The following is a 12,421-nucleotide window of genomic DNA, read 5'->3' as shown; positions in this document are numbered from 1 at the left end:
TGACTCCCAATTCTGAATGGTATAGGCGGTGCAGTTCTGAACGCAAAAGAAATTAGGAAAACAACGTTGCAAATATAGTTGACATGACGAACAAACAGGTAGATGAGTTAAGGGTTCCACACAAGCTGCCCGTCTCAGATACTACAGAAAACTGATTACATCACGCGCACCTGAGGTCAAGCGCGCGAACCTCGAATGGCGCACTGGCAGGGTTTCACCATCGGTGTCCCGGAGGGACAATTGAAAGCCTTTGCGAAATCTTCGATGTAGGTGATCGGTCTGTTGATGTAGGACGCAACGCCGGGCTGGACGGACGTCGGACAGCGATAATAGGTGGTGAAAGCGTAGAAGAACTGCGCATGAGACAGCTGCCACAGGCTAAAAGCCGGCCTGGGCACGTGCCAATCGGTCTTGTCAACCGCGCTCAAGACGGAGTACAGCCCGAGGGCTGCAAGGGTCATCTTGTGTATCCCTTTGTGGGACCCCACGAAGTAATTCTCCTTGAAGCACCTCTTCAAGCTCTCGATGTTTGCCAGCGTCTTGGAGCTCCATGGCATCTGGTGCAGCATCATGTACCACATGCTCTCTGCCATCACGCGGCCCACGGTAGCTATGTTCGGCAGGTCACGGTTCTTCGAGCCGACGTCAATGTAGCCGTAAGACTCAGGCAACAGTAGCAGCCGCCGCTCACCGAGGAGCTCTAAGAGGCCGTACCGGACGACGGATGTCACATTGAAATCGCTAAGGAGCTTTCTGCGATTCGCGATGATTTCGGCCTCGCTAGAGCGAATTCTCAAGAGGTTCTCACCGAAGGAGCGGGTCGGCTTTTGCATGGCGGTCAGCGTAGACCGGCTGGCCGCCGAGGGAGTGACTAGAGTGAGATCGCCGAAAAAGTTGCTGAGGTGTTCGGAGTCTTCGGCATCGAAGAGCAAGCTCGCCTGGCAATCGGAAAACACGGCGTGTTTAACGCGGGTGAATATTGCCTTTGCTTCGGCATCCTTGTCAGGGCTGCTGAGCATTTCGGCCACAAACACATTCCATAGTCGTTTCATTTTAGACACGCTCTGCTTGCAAATGTGGAATACTTGAGTTGAAGAGCCGTCGTAGTTGGTGTAGAAAATGATGGCGGCTTGCGTTAGGCTCTGCCAAATCAAGTAGCTGGCCGCATTGACTGCGGCAACGGTGACGGCGGGCTTTTGGTGTCCTTTGATAAAAACGTCGTGCAGTAGACGGATTCCGTCGGCGTGAGTGACGTGGATTGACTTGAAGCTTGTAAGAGTATAACCGATGCCATGCAGCGCATCTTCGAGGTCATATATTTTCCACACCTCTCGTTGAAAGGCGTCGCTTTGGTCTGGAAACGCGTAATTCGTCGTCTTATTCGGAGCGGTGCTAATTAGCTTGCACAACTCGAGCGCGAACTTGTACGTGCCCTTCATAGTCGCAGTGGCATTCAGGCAGTCGTTCACAGATTCGACGGAAGCTGCCAGTGAGGCCTGCTTTAATGTTGTGAGACTGCAGATGGGTGTCAAACGGAAAGACATCGACGACGTCAGCAGGTTTTCCTCGACAAGGACAACTGATGGCAGAAGGTACCTGATGGACGCTTTGAGAATGTACACCAAAGCCGCTCTCGTATCCGTTCGCCCGAGGCGTTTCCAGGTGTTCTGACAGAGAGCTGTGGCGATGGAAGCAAGGAACAACTTATCATGAGGCACGGTCTCCATGCACGTCCTGTAGTAAGTGGTGAGGAAGCGTCCGATCTTCCCTCTGTTGAGTCCCCCCGTGGGAAGCACTCCGGTGATGAGGGCGGACATGAGCTCCACCGTTTGGACTTGGCGTTTCAAGTGATTCTGGTTGATAGCGTTAGAGCAGGTGTACGCGACGAAATCATCGCAAGGGTTCAGGCTGGTGTTGACGTACCTGAACAACACCTCAGCTTCTTCCGGGCAGCAGAATGTCAGCTGTGCCGAGAGCCGTCTTCTTATTCTTTGGTGCTTGATCAGGTAGAGGCTGACAGATATGACTGCGACGACGAACGCGGCAGACGCTGCCGTTCCACAGAAGCAAGAGAACGTGAAACTCCGCTTGTCTTTGCTGCTGCCTCCTTGGGAGAACTCTCTCCTTGCCCTGTGCTCTTCCTCCGGGCTTGCAGTTCTAGAATCCGGCGATTGCATCCAGACCACAGATACAGGGTTGGTCATCTCCTGCTTGGCTGGAGGTTCGTGGTCGCGCCCACGAAGAGAAGTCCCAGAGCGTCCTGGCTGTCTTGATGGCGCGTCCTTCATCTTCTTCTTCTTCTGCTGTGATAGTTCTGTTTGACCGCAGAAACTGGCGCGAATTTGCCGAAGGAGGCATGCAGATATTTAATTAATTAATTAATTAATTGAATTAATTAATTAATTAATTAATTAATTAATTTATTTATTGGACGTCCAGAAGGAAGCTTTAGCTATGACGACACTACCACAGTAAGGGACATGGCAAACATGCGGTATTTTGAACCGTATTGTGTGTTTTTCTCATCAAACCTTATGGGAGTAGGGCTGCTTGGCCAGTTAGTGCTCCTATAAGGCTCCTTTGATATCCTGCTGCTCCTAAAAGCCCTCCGGTCTCATAGAAGTAGCAGTACGCCAAATCGCCTGAGCTACCGCGATGGCCGGGTCACGCTATTTTTGGGGCAAATACAAACTGAAAGCGCAACGGTGATTTGATTTGGTTTGATTGAAAACATGCGCACTGGCGGGACGGTATTGCCTTGGAGATGCCGAATCGCTATTTGAAGGATTTCACGCTCACCCAAAGACGAGGAGGATGTTGTTGTTGTTGTTGTTGTCCTGAGTGGCCGTGGCACATACCCACAGTGGGGGATTGGCCAAGAATCGGGTGGTTTAATTAGGTGCACAAAAATAATAATGATAACAAGGGAGTTAGCAATTTGAGCGTGTGAGTTTAAAAGTAAACGTTTTGTGTTTGGAGAAAAAAAAGAAATAATCAGATGAAAACCGGGTATAAAATAATAATAATAATAATAGCAATAATGTTGTTGGCTGCAGTATACGATGGATCCTTGCTGGCAATTGCTCCGCCCTCCTCACCCGCCGCCGCACTATTTCTGTATATAATATGCTGCTGCCGCTGAGATCCAAGTAGCGAGTTCGATTCCCGGCAGCCTCATTCAAATGGACGCGGAACACAAAATACTCCAGCAGAGGCTATGCGTGGACGTTATAGTGCCGCAAGTATTCAAAAAATTAGTTGGAAGCGCTCCTCTACGGCCTCGCATAGGATCCTATGTGGAGCTTCGCGTCCCACAATTTGAATTTGACGCACCGCAATGTCCCTGTACTTTCTCTCGAAGGCATGTGACAAAGAAGGATGGGGAAGTATTTTCGAGCACTGAAAAAGCTCCGGAAAGCGTTGCCACAGTAGTTTGCCACCTGCGCGGAGACGCGCGTTATAATTAAAGCACGGCCGTATTGCCGAGACTACTCCTCGCTGTAAGTTACCGCGTTTTGAACGCACACTTTCTTATTCTTTAAGGATATGAGGCCTTATGAAGAGCATGGGCAGTTGGGAACAGAGACGAGTGGGCGTTACAGGCTCGTAGCCGTCCTTTGAGTTTGTTTCATTCATAATGAAAGGAATCGGTGGTCTCATTTAAAAAAGAAAGACGCTTCCTACAGCCACTAGATTTTTAAGGATTGTTTTTTTTAATGCATGAAGTATACCAAATCCGGCGCAGTCATTGCCAAGAAAAGTGTTTTCTCCGTCCCCATTTATATACACAGGAGCCGCGAAGCTAAAGCTCAGAACTGAAAGCCGACCTTTAAATATCGCAGGCATGATTCTGCTTGTAGAAAATTTTTCGGCTCAGCTTCGTAAATGGAAACGGACTATAGGCTGCAGGTTAAAACAGACCACACGCAGACTAATGCCACGTTTGTCAGGATTTGCCGGATCCTAGCTGCCTTTGGTATACCGTAACCACTCTATCCTGAACACAAAAAGTCACCAAGCAGCTGTGTAGAAGATTCACAAAAGTCCCATGACTCATGCAGGGGATACCTGCCGCGGTGACTGAGCAGCCATGGCTTTAAACCGAAGCTTCATTTGAGCCCACATGGGCTTTCCTGATTGTCAGCGGGTGCTCCAGGCTTTCAGAATAGCTCGTGCGCAGGACAGCACTGCTATTTTTACTACTTTCACACGTGTCCTGGTTGCTGGCCTTGTTTTCTATGGAATTACTCAGTGACAAAATAAATCATACCTAAATGTCTTCACCGCAACAGATATCAGGTGGCCAAGAAGAGAATTCCTTTAATAGGCCAAGCCTTTGACGCCTACTTTCCTAGGGTTTGAGGTTTGGCACAGGTGCTTGGTCTGCCTTTCGCTGATTTATGTGCAGTGTACTGTTGCACAATCTGCAGGATTGGCCCCCCCTCTAGATAAAATCTCATAGCAAAGTGGGCCAATTCCGGAGACAGTATAATGCGCATTCACGTTGGTCACGTGAGTCACGTTCACATTGCACTTACTCTGTGGGGCCGCTTTTGTACCCGCGAAGGTGACCAATCGTGGTGGTTGCCGAAGGATGCAAACAACGGTTTATATTATATGCATGATGGTCAGCTGATGTACTTGATGTCAACCGTTTAAGACTGCAAGAGTATACAGATCAGAAGATGATAAAAGCAAACTACCATGAACTCTGATGACAGCAAGACCCATCGGTGAATGGGTCAAACTACAGTATTCTTTATTGATTTGTTTATTGATTTCTATATAACAGTACATCACAGAACTTTCAGGCCAATGGCCCATTAGTGAATGTCCATATCACACACATTAGCAGCTCATTTTAATAGAATTAAGCACCAAAGCATAGATAATATCTGTGGAAATATATCTCTCCGAACAAAAACAATTTCACTACCACTACAAAGTTCTCGGCCACTTAAGTGTCAAGTGGTAGTATAGTCTATATTCTTGCGTCATAAAATTGCAACAGACGTGAACCGTTGACATTACAAGTTGCAGGGAGAGTGAAAATTAAGTTGCCTGCATTTATAGTGCGAGGGATTGGTATAATAACAAGTTTATTAGCAGAGTGTAGCTTTTGTTTGTGATGCTATGGATGGTATACGTAGATCGTAAAAATTTATTGTCATCGAGATTCAAAAGGCCCATAAGTGGCCAGGAGCCTGCTTGCCCTGGCGGCTTCCTGGACTACCCGGTGTTGCAGGTCCGGGTCCGAGTTGAGTAGAGCGGCCTCCCAATCCTTGGTATTTAAAATTGCGAGCACTGGCGGTGAGGCTCGAACGTGCGGGCCCATTACATATGATTAATGTCTGCTCGCCTGTCGTGGCACCAGAGCCAGAGTTCAGAGTATTCTCCAGGATAAATACTAGAATATAGCTTTAAGTTGGCGAAGGTGCCTGTTTGCAATCTCCGCCAAGTGACTTCTTGTCCTTTAACTTGAAGTTTTATCACCTGCAGTGTACTGCGTCCTGCTCAGGCGATAGTGGGCGATAGTAGAAGACCGTCCGGTTCCTCAACTATGACAGGTCATCGTGAACAAAAGCGCAGTCGGTAAACTCTCGCGCCATGTAGTGGGCTACTTCGTTCTTGACGCCTTTTAATCGAATAGAAGCTGAAATGGTGTGTCGGGAGTTCTTCAAACAGTAGTCGGCTTAGGTATACATGCTAGACAGCGTAATAATCCACATGGCCCGTTTCTCGCGACGAATCATTTGTTCCAGGTATGATCTGAATGTAGAAGCCCACGATTCGCAGCAATAGGTTAAATGACACTGGAATATAGAGTAGTGGATAATTTTTAATGTGTAAAGGTTTGCCCTCAGTAGCACAAAACATTACGAAGCTAGCGTTGAATTGGCCCAGGGCGAATTGTAGAAACCCCACCTTGAGGCAAGGGTTCCGTTTGTGGTGATGCGGGAATGTAACTCGACTTGTAAGAAGCACGCAAAGCACGCAAAGCAGCCTGTGCAGTGCGCAGGAGGGGGGGGGGGGGGGGGAGGGGTTATGAAACACCTCCATCTTGGGCGAGGTTTTGTACGTAGGGTACACTTAGGTGCGTGAACGTCCGTAGTCCTAGAACACGCCACTAACTTAAAGAAAAGAAGCTGACATGCACGTTTGCCCGCTCACTGATAAAGTTGCAAGTGCGTGCCATGGTTTTCTGAAATTAAGGCATTAGGAAGAAGCAGCGACATTGTCGCGCGAGCGTTTCGGGGGGCTTTATTTCATCACGCAAAGGGACTGCGACTGCGTTAGTGCCACATCTGTTACGTCGCGCAAAGTCGAGAACAGGGTGCTTGAAAGACTCATGTGACGAGTTCTGTTCCTCTGAGGCTGCTGAGCTTTGTTCTTAAACGCCAAATGGCGCTTTTTCTGCGCATGTGCAGACAATGAACCTTTTCCCATTACTTCCTCCTGAGATCTATTATTTATTTATTTATTTATTTATTTATTTATTTATTTATAGATACCTTACACAGTCCTTGTGGGGCAGTGTGTAATGTTGGCACCACAGTAGATATACACATAAAGATCGAAATAGATTAACACCTTAACAAAGTAAAACACCGATTAGTGCAGAAAAATGAGATTAAACCCAAGAACTTAAGAATAAGCCCTATAAAAGCAAAGAAGTAACAGTAGTATTCAAAATTTAAAAAAAATTAAGAAAAAGAACGCCAGTCATGGACAAAAAATGCGAATTATAACTCAAAGGAAACAGTGCTGTAGAGAATAAAAACAATTGACAAAATATATCAGCATTTATACAAGCACCTCTGCTGTTTGCTGTATACTCCATGTATCTATCTTAGCGCTCTTCTAATTTATTAAAGAGGAAAAAGATTCCCGTCATTTGCCAGTCCGGGTACACGTTTTCCTTATGCCTTAACGGTAGCGAAGCTCAACCGAGGCATGAAGCTTTTGCCCAATGCGAAAGAAGCTCCGCGTGTAAGGGCATCCCACGGTGTCCGTTCTTCGACTGTATCTAAGGTTTTTACTGAAGCAGGTTGGAAGAACTCTTTGCTGTTCTGGTCTTTCTGTGCTTTTTGGGCTCTTTTGGGCAAATCGTGTGCGCAAGTCCAATTTTGGGCTCTATTCACGGGAATGACGTACATGTTCGCCCAGCCATACGCTTAGCGGGTATTATTCTCCTTGTGGTCAAAAGGAAGACGCAGGCATAAGCACAGCTCGCAGACCAGCTGTCTATACCCCCCATAGTCAACCTGTTTGCGCTACCGCACTGAATCCCACAGTTGCAGTGCAAAAAAAAAAAAAAAGAAGGAAACCTATAAAATGTGCCCTTAAGCGAGGCAAACGATGGGGAACCGGCGCGGATGCCGCAAAGGAGGTAACCCATTGCTTCTCTACAGGATAGATCATTTACAACGGCACGGCTGTGTATACGAGGAAACTGCTATCTGCCCACGTGCTCAGGAGAAAGCGCAATTCCACTCGAGGTGCTGGTGCGGAGAATTTCGATAAAGGATGGGAGATTCTTTTTTTTTTTTTCCGTACCAGCGGCTCACCGGAGAAAGCCGGTCGATCTAAAACGCCCTTTAGCAATTCTCTCTGCATTCCCCTTTTCACTCTCTTTCCACGTTTGTTTTTCTTTTTCATTCTTTCTCTCTCTTTCTGCGGGCAGACCAAGCGTATCTGGGTCGCGTCGTTATTAAAAGAGCCCCCCTTTTTTTCTGCGATGCGGCGTCGAACCGGCCGGACAGGCATTCCTCCGCGGTCGCCGTTGCGACTAGAGAGCCAAGGGAAGCTGTGACGTCATCTGCTGTCATCGTCTCGGCGGGGAACGACAAGCTTTTTGTTTGTATTTCGTTTTCTAGATGGCGTGCGAACCAGGAAAGCTACGAAGATACATTCCTAATACGGGTATTTTACTTGTCGCGTACTACACACGATTTAGCTTGCCTCCTTCTTGGATATGATCGTGGAGTCACTAACAGGGAACATTACTAGGCGGTCTTGCATATGTGGCCTAGCGTGCTGGCTTCTAGCACCGTTTGTTTAATGCGCATGGAATGTATTTTCTTTTAATAAGTTTGGAAGAAGGGATCTCTTTGCCACGTTTAGCTGCAGTGAAGAACACAATAAAGGCATTGATAATGACCTAGACCAAGTCAGATTTGATCTAACGACATGAATGGGCATAGTAGAAGCAATATATTTAAGTTCACAGAGCACTCGCTTCCGGAAAAGGCAACCAGCGGTTTAAGTGCAGTATCGCTACATGTCTCAGTGTAAACATTCTAGTCTGTGAATGCTGCTGCGAACTACACACGTTCAATCGCCCGATCATACCCGATCATCTTTTTACGACGCGGAGACGACTGCAGGAAATGCGAAGGACTGAGCAGTGGAAGCAAAGGGTGGCTGTGTGGCTTTGCGGCATTCTCGGGTAACAAACAACGTGAAATAAAGATTGGTCGTTAGTACGTACTTCACCAACATCAAGTGCTGCTGCAAAATCCTCATTAAAGATTATGAACGCGGCCAAGTCTGTGCATAAAGTGTGCTCGCTTAAGCGCGCGCCGTAAACCTACACTAAAAATGATGTACTGTTCTTAGTCAAATACGAGCACTTGTAGGATTCATTCTAGAGTTCGTCTTGCATCGAAGACTTAGGCAAATTCGCGTGAATTGCTCAAGGGGGCGTTGCCACTGACGGTCAGAGACCGGGCTTCATCGGCAGCGCAGCTGTGCAGACACAGAGACCTGAAGAACGCTTTCGTCTCGTTTGCTAAGCGCGTGTATATGCAACTGTCACCAAAGAACGTGAGTCCCGCAGAGCGAGCAGCAGCATCGGGTAGGCCACTTCGAGTGCCGCGACGTCAGCCAGCTTTACGACTCTTGTGTTAAGGCAAGGCATCTCCCGCTTATAGGTTACCATTCGCGTTGTCAGACAATGCCGTCCGCGCCGCAGTGTTTCGGTGTCGACGAAAACGGCCGGCGCATCCATCCTTTGGGAATGATTGGCGACTTTAATGCGATTGTCCATCTTTTCTATGACGGGTGTGTAATTTGAGGTTGCGTTACGACAATTGTAATGATGGTTATTGTAACTTGTATGATGGTGGCAGTAACGAGACTGAGACAAAGTCGTGGTATGTACTACTATTGCGCTCGATATGAGCCGCAACACGCAAACCGTGGCCGCAGCTACGCTTTCGAAAAAGTGGAGATGGTTTCGCTATTCTAGAGATGCGCGTATCCCCGTGCCCCGTCATCAGCCTGATAGTATGAAGGCTCTCAACAAATTTTTGTGTGAGAGCAGACTGGACGAGACTTTGAAGAGTCTTGGAGCGTGCCAGATTTTCACCACTATCTTCATCTTCATAATCAACGTCTTCTCTCTTCTTTGCGTCAACACCCTTTCCGCTTCCCCCAACGCCGAGTAGCAGGTCAGAGTATTGATTCAGGCCGACCTCTCAGCTTTTCTGTCATAATAAATACCTCTCTCCCTCTCTCTCCGTGCTTTACGCCGTCTGCTTTTTTCGCGGAGCGATAATACAGTGATACAGTGGCCCGAAAAGCAGCCCGTAAGTCCTTAGCCCTTAGCGCAGCGTGCTTCGTCATGGCGCACGCTGGCCTAGCTTCATAACTATTAAGTATGCATATTTTTTTTTATTTTTTATCCGCGATGGAGCGATAGCTACTCGGTGGGCCAGCGCATTATCGCTCCGCGAAGAAAGCAGACGACGGAAAGCGTGGGGTATGCGCCTTGCTCCAAATGGCGACACCCTCTCCACTTTTTTTTGAGAGCGTCGCTCCCGCCGCGGCTCGCGCATTACAGCTCATATCGGGCGCGATAGTACTCCAAGTGCGCAGCATGTAATAAAGACCTAGCTCGACGGGCTCTCTTTAATTGCTCCACATGCATGCATACCCAGCGGCACGCACCCAGTGTCTCAGGTTGTGTATTAGGCCAGACAGCAGCCAGCAGCAAGTTGTTTATTGGGGACAAGCACCGAGTGGCCCACGTTGTCTGCTAGCACATACCTGGTGACCCAAGCTAGCAGACGACTTGGGGTTACTGGGTATGAGGAGGAGGTCGGATAGGGACAGGCAGAATCGCGAAGTGGGTAAGGCTGCCGTACCTCCAAAGAATGCTAATCGCATTAAAAAGGTGATATTGGGATTCATAGCGCAAGATCACGAAGCTCTATAATTTCTGGAGGTACGCTGCTCGTCTAATGGCGGGGGCTTACATGGCCAAACCGACGCACGAGACGACGGCATTGCACGTGAACCAACGGGCACACTTTGTAACTGAATGACAAGTTGCGTTGGAGCAATACAGAAAATGTGGTCGACACTCAAGAAATATATATGCTTTATTGTTTCTGAGGCATTTGTAAAGGTTACCGGAGGAGAAGGCGAGAAGGCGCTCTGTGGTGATAAAAATTTAGCCTGTGCTTCCTGCGATCCATATACCGGCCTTTGTGAACGTCTCTTAACTGGAACGCCCTGCTTGTGTGTATCTGTGTGTGTGCGTCTTTGTGTGTGAATTCTTTTAACTCTTTCCTCCCTGTCTTCTTTCTAACCCCTATCTCCCAACCCCCCGTGTAGGGTAGCAAACCGGAGAGTAATATCTGGTTAACCTCACTGCCTTTCCTCTTAATCTCTCTCTCTCTCTCTCAGCCTGTGCACAGGACAGTGACACTGGTGTGGCAACATGCAGTTAGGAGGTCGTGGGTTCGGCTCCCGGCCGCGACGGCCGCAGTCACATGGGTGACTATAAAGACACCCAATGTACGGTACATAGGGTGCACGCTAAAGAAAAAAAGAAATACCCTCCAGGCTGTTGAAGTCAATTCTATACACTCATCTGGCGGCGTCTCTCTGGACGCTGTCGCTTTGAGGCGTTATGCCGCATAAAGCAATGCATTTATTGCTTCGTCACGGCCACAAGGCCTCAGTACAAATCTAGATTATTCGTTTGGAAGAAAATAGCGGGGGAGTCACGTCTGCGCGGGTTTGATGTCTATGTGCTTGAGAATTTTTTTGCATTTTGCAGCTGGCGAAGGCTAACTTCAAATGTCTATTTCCTTATCATTGTATCAAGTTTCCTATTTACTTTCTTATCACTGTAATACGGGACAGAGGAATAAGGGAATCGCGGGTCTCGATGTTTTGTTAGCCACAACCATGCCAATTGACAGAAAATGAACTCATAGTAAGCAAACGGGAAGTTAATTAGGTTTAATTCAAGTGAATTATAATAATTGGGTAATCTGGATAACATCCGTTATTCTTCGCGTCTTCCTGAAGTGGATAACGTTTGCACAAACAGGTTAATTTGATTTGTATTTTTTTCGCGTCCGACTGGACTCGTTCATTCCGCACTTATCTGGAGTTCTATCTATACCACAGTCCTGGTACCGCTAGCTATACACGATCAGAGCAACGATGCAGCAGCAAAAACGATGCCCGCACCGACACTGGTGCCCAGCGATGGCAAAAGCTGCTGCTGTTGCTGGTGTTGAGAATGTCGCCGAACGCCAATTACTCCCAGGTTTCTTTCTAGAACGCATTCTTTTGTGTTTTTCTTTCTTTAGCTGAACTCGAATTCATGGAGATTGTGCCAGCCGCGGCCGACGTTGACAATCTCCACACGAATGCTCGGAGGGGCCGGAAGATAACGCAAGGCGTCCTGCCGACCAGGCGCTCTAGATCGACGCGCAAGTTCGCTTTCTCTTTTTCCCGCTTCCTGGAGATTCTCGTCGGCTTGGCGGTTCTACCGTGTTGCTTTCTGCTTATATCACCTTGTTATTCTCCTCCTTAATACGGCGATACTTTGCGCCCAAAACACACTAGCTCCTTTAAAAATACAGTTTCTTTTTGTTGCCGTAGTCCCGTCTTTTTTGGATTATAAGCCATATACCCCAGACAAAATACAGTTTCTTGCAAGTCCGTTCTGACTAAAGTGGTGCCGAAGCAGTTGCGTTTACAGAAGGCGAAATGAAATATTATAATCCAGGCAACAGATGAAGTATTCTGATGGAAAACGCAAAGTAAACTGCTTTGTACCAGTAGAAACAAACGAACGATGTGAGAACGTAATGTTTCCGCACAAATTAGTACTCGCCATTGCAAAGCCGCTTTACTAGCCACTTGGACATCTAGTAATTTAACACAGATCGAGTAATTTATGCGGTTTAGGTGAAGCTATGCTAGTGACCCTTGTAGTCTACTGTCCTTTAACGTGGCCTGTAAGATGTCCTGTGAAACAATTCGTTGCGTCGAACGGCATCTCCTGTAACGTATGTAGTAATGTGCTGTGAATGTCATGTACCAAAGCATCCTTTAGCATATCCCATAACATTGTGTGACATCTAGCAAGAAATTGTAAAATCCTGTAGAATACAAG

The sequence above is a fragment of the Dermacentor andersoni genome, chromosome 9 (assembly GCF_023375885.2).
Source record: "Dermacentor andersoni chromosome 9, qqDerAnde1_hic_scaffold, whole genome shotgun sequence".
NCBI classification, from domain to species: Eukaryota; Metazoa; Arthropoda; class Arachnida; order Ixodida; family Ixodidae; genus Dermacentor; species Dermacentor andersoni.
Note: the sequence above shows the minus strand (reverse complement) of the source record.